This window comes from Octopus bimaculoides, chromosome 7, assembly GCF_001194135.2.
Source record: "Octopus bimaculoides isolate UCB-OBI-ISO-001 chromosome 7, ASM119413v2, whole genome shotgun sequence".
Lineage (NCBI taxonomy): Eukaryota > Metazoa > Mollusca > Cephalopoda > Octopoda > Octopodidae > Octopus > Octopus bimaculoides.
This window is the reverse complement of record NC_068987.1, coordinates 49022071-49027359: the sequence shown is the minus strand read 5'-3', so window position 1 is coordinate 49027359 and position 5289 is coordinate 49022071. Positions and strand designations below refer to the sequence as shown.

General features: G+C 31.1%; 1 long non-coding RNA gene across 1 annotated transcript in view; it reads left to right on the top strand.

Annotated features, from left to right (window-relative positions):
- Window positions 1–3201: 3201 nt before the first annotated feature.
- Window positions 3202–5289, top strand: part of LOC128248378 (uncharacterized) — an 18491-nt gene continuing 16403 nt past the window's right edge. The window contains exon 1 of the long non-coding RNA XR_008264616.1: window positions 3202–3393. This is a non-coding gene — a long non-coding RNA (uncharacterized LOC128248378). The remainder of the gene's footprint in view (window positions 3394–5289) is intronic.

Genomic DNA, 5289 nt, shown 5'->3' with positions numbered 1-5289 from the left:
CACAAGAAACTCTGTCTAACCCATACAAGTATGGAAAAGTGGAAGTTAAAACAATGATGATGATTATTATTATCATAATCACACACACACACAACACACACACACACACACACACACACACACACACACACATCCATTAGTTTATAAAGTGATTAATCTACCTAATCATCTGTTTAGATAATTATTTTTATATATTTTACTATCTCCAAAAATAAATTGTATTTCTTCTTTGTATGTTGTATATATAGATTCATTACATAAAGCAAGTTGCTTGCTTGCTTACTTAGAAACAGGTTTTATTTGATATGAAAATCTGTCTGTGTTCATAAAAGTTAAAGTACTCAGCAATGAAAACGTCTGTAAAGAGATAAAATTTCCATTGAAAGTAAAAAAAAGAAATATTTTCCTGCACAAGCATCCACTCATGTTTCCAGCATGTATCACCTACACCAACAAGTTATGTATGTGTTTATGCGTCTGTGCACATACGTGTGTGTGTTATTAGCTATATGTTCAGAAACATAAAATTGCATATTGCTTATATTACCAAAGTAATGACCATAGATATGCATAGTAAAAATGTAAAATATCTACATCTATTACATATATTATTTTAAAATTTTTATTCTTTTGAATGGTTTAACTCATTAGACTGTGGCTAAGCTGGAACATCACATTCAAGGGATTTGTCATTTATAATGACTCCAGGACTTTGATGCTTATTTTATCAGTCTTTTATAGAACGTGGCAAGTTGGTCTATGCATAAAGGTTGAAACCTTAGTGGCATTTTTATTTTTGTTCAACATACAAATTTTGTTTATTACATGTTAATATATACACACATGCTCAGAGAGAGAGAGAGAGATACACGTACACACATGTGTGTGTGTATGTGTGTATGTATATATATATATATATATATATATATATATATGTATATATAATCATTATTGTTTTAACATTTACTTTTCCATACTTGCATGGGTTACGTGAGAGTACATTGGGTCCAAGGATGATATCGCACTCCAATGTCTGTTTTGGCATGGTGTCTATAGCTGGATGCCCTTCTTAATGCCAACCACTTTACAGAGTATACTGGGTGCATTTCCCATGGCACCAACAGTCGTGAGGTTGCCATGAGGTTAATTTAGTCTAAATTACCCACAGACTAAGACTACAACAAGACTAAATTACCTTCAGACTAAGACTACAATAGAAAGGCTGGCAGCTTTATGCTAGGTGATGAAAAGTTAGAGTATGAAAGAAGATCCTAGAACAGGTTTCATGGCTGCTCAGGTTATATATAACAACATACACACATACACTCATTTTAAGCAGGAATAATACTAGAATGAAATGGTTACTATTGAAGGCAGTGTACCATTATAGCCAAAGCATCATTGGTTTAAAGAAATTAAAAACTAAGAAGTCACTGAAACACATTTTCATATCTGCCACCAAAACATCCTAATGCTTTCATTTAGCTGGGATCTATTTAACTTTTCTTCACCAAATGGTTTTACATGTAAAACTATTGAGGGCATTCAACATGGTACTTGTGTGATCTCTAAAAGCCAGTATTTAGAAATTGAAAATTTCAAAGGTGACAAAAGAACACATAGGGAACTCAGCTATCTTAAATGTAACTAGTTCAACTAGCAGCAGCAGCAGTAGTAGTAGTAGCAGTAGTAGTAGTAATAGTAGTAGTAGTAGTAGTAGTAGTAGTAGTAGCAGCAGCAGCAGCAGCAGCAGCAAAAGAAGGAAAGAATGTGAACAAAGAAATCAAAAGAAACAACTAGAACTGGGTCAAAAAGAATCAGAACAAAAAGAATCAGAAGAAATTGGATAAGAACAAGAAGAAGAAGAAGTACAAAAATAACAACAACCAGTAGAAGAACAAGAAAAATTTCAACAACAAGATTTGGTGGTGGGCTGACAGAATTATTTGCAATCCAGGCAAAATGTTTATAGCAGCATTTCATCTGTCCTCACATTTGGAGTTCAAATTCCGCTGAGGTCGACTTTGCCTTTGATCCTTTCAGGGTCATTAAAATAAGTACCAGTTATGCACTGGGGTCAATGTAATTGACTTATCCTCTCCCCCAAAATTACTGGTCTTGTGCAAAAATTTCAATCTATTATTCTGTTTGACCATTTAAATGCTCTACCTAATTTCACATATATGTACTCAAAACTACCAATATATATGCATATTTATACAACCCTCAACGTCGTAAGCGACGGAGTGCCAACAACAACAACAACAGCAACAACAAGGGCATACAATCTTACAAACAGGTGACATATATTTTCTAAAGGTTTTCAAGGAACAGCAGGCTTAGTTTATGCAAAAGTTGTGCATTTACAACATATTGGATGCATTGTGCAAAAGCTACAAATGTATGTACATAATAAGCATTATTATTGACATTTTCTGTAAAAGTTTCTGAAGAACAACATTTTCTGAAGAGCAACAAATTTTGACCTTCTGAAATTTCAATTACTTTTGTTTTTCACTCTGCTTAAGTCAAGAAATACATACATGCAATGTAATAAGTAAATAGGTTGTAATTGAATACAGGCTACTTTTCAGTAAGTTAAATATATAAAAAGTAATAGTGGAATATAGTGAAATATATGAGGTAGAATAATTAATAGTGGAATAAATATAAATACATATAATGTATTAAGTATATATTGATGACATATGGTATTACCAACGAGAAAAAGAAGAAAATTAATTTGATCATCAGGATTTAAGAACATAAAAAAGTATTAGTCGAACATTATGAGACAAAGAAGTCAGCAGAATGTACTATCAAATAAACAAAATAAAGGGAACAATTCTAGTCTTTGTCAAATAATTTAGAGCCTGTATCGAATGATTTAGAAAGCAAATCCTGTAAAGTTGAACAAATTCAGCAGCTTTCAAATGTGTATGCATTCCTCACACACAAAGAAAGTTTATACACAAATACACATAACATATTATACATATTGACACATATTCACAAGGAGACACAACACACATATACATATGCATGTGCATATAAATGACCAACCTGTCTTTTAAGGAATATTTAAAGAACATTATCCACTGTATCCTTCGCTTTTCAAAACATAGAAGCAAGTAATGTGAGAGAATTTGGCTAGTATTTCTAGCACTTTGAATAACCATGCCTAAATCAACATATCACATGGGTTGAATATTTTTTCTGAGACCATATTTTCCAGCTGGATATGCTTCCTGACACCAACTCTTTTGGTCATTGTATACAACATGCAGGGAAATAGTAGGACTATTCTAAAACCAGGATACACAGGCTGTGTCATAAGAAGCTTGCTTCTCAACCACATGATTCTGGGTTCAGTCCCACTACATGACACCTTGGGTAAGTGTCTTCCACTATAGCCTTGGGCCAACCAAAGCTTTGTAAGTAGATTTGGTAGACAGAAACTGAAAGAAGCCTGTTGTGTGTGTGTGTGTGTATGTATATATATATATATATATATATATATACATACACAAAAGGGCAAAAGAAAAAAATATCTATGCCAGTATGCTGAAAAATAAACTTTAGATCATCTAACCACATACAATATTTTTTACTATAAATACACAGCATGCTGAAATGAGGAAAGTTAGCTAACAGGAATGTTTAAAATTCGTTATTCCTGAATCGGTCCGATTTCTGGCTTAATCCAAAAGGATTCTTCCTTCATCAGCGAGAAACATGATAAGAATAAATGGAATACATATACCCATGGATAAAGCAGATGTGAAGTCATGAGTACATTAAGTACCCCAAATATATCTAAACAGAAATTCTGTAGCAAGCCTCAGCATGTATTGACAGTCAGGAAAACTCATGTAAAGTGGTTATCAGTCCCAAAGTGAATGGAAATAAATTTACTTCTAATATAAGGATAAAATTTTTCAAAAAAAATTTTATCAGCGGCCAGCATATTAAAATACTTTCTAAGGTGAAAATTATAAACAATTATAAATAAGGGCAAAAGAAAAAAATTTTCTATGCCAATATGCTGAAAAATAGACTTTAGATCATCTAACCACATACAATATTTTTCACTATAAATACACTGCATGCTCAAACGAGGAAAGCAAGCTAACAGAAATTTTTAAAATTCGTTATTCCCAAATCAGCCCGATTTCTGGATTAATCCAAAAGGATTATACATATGAATATATATAAATATGATTAAAGAAAAATGGAGAGTTGATAAGGATATCAAATTAATTTATTAACATACTGCCAAAATAAGGCCTACATATGTTTCAATTCAATCCAATATATAATTGCAAATTCAAAGATTGGAATAAATCTAAAGATTAGAATAAAATAGCATTTTGAATAACATTGGGGAGAATCTCATCAGAGCGAGAGTACAATAGAAATAGTTACATGTTGATGGATTGGATTTTATCAATAGACTAAGAAAATTAAGAAATACATATCTATTGTATGTATGTGTATGCTAATAATTTTTTAAAATGACATTAAAAAATAAAAATAAAGTATAAGGGTAAAAAATATAAATAAAAACCAAATAATAATAAATGTATGATATAAAGTAAAATTTAAAATAAAACCATTATCTATGTAAATTTATGTTGGTTTACATAATCAATGTATATTATTGCCTATGTATTTATTATTATAAAATCTTAGCAAATCAGATTGATTTGTCTATGTGTGTGTGTGTGTAGTTTAATTTGAAGAGGATAGCCGTTAAAAGTCTGTATTATTTATATATCTGTATATATCCTAGTATTAACGCGTAGCATATGTATATGTATTTGTTTATATATATCAGTTGTATGTATGTGTGTGCATGAGTATAAAAATATCATTAGACATTTGATAACACAAGCAGCCCTTCCTGTTTGTTTTCACTGTCCTATTTGTGTTACCAATTTTGACCCTCCGCAAAATCCCAAATTTTATTTAATTTGCTTTGCGGAAGCAACTGTTTTATTGAAAGCATATATATTGTTGTTAAATGCTCAAAATACGAGGGTAGAAAAACAGCTAACAACTGAAGAAGGGTCGTTCTTTATGTTGTTTGTCTTGTTTCTCATTTGTGTCTTTTGTTGTTCGAAAAATAGTTCATATTACATGTACTCATACGTTGTATTTTTTTGTTGTACACATTTCATGATGTCCTGTGGCCACATATGCATATATATATATATGTGCACAGATGTAAGCATGTACATATACATATGTATATATGCATATATATATATATATATATATATATATATA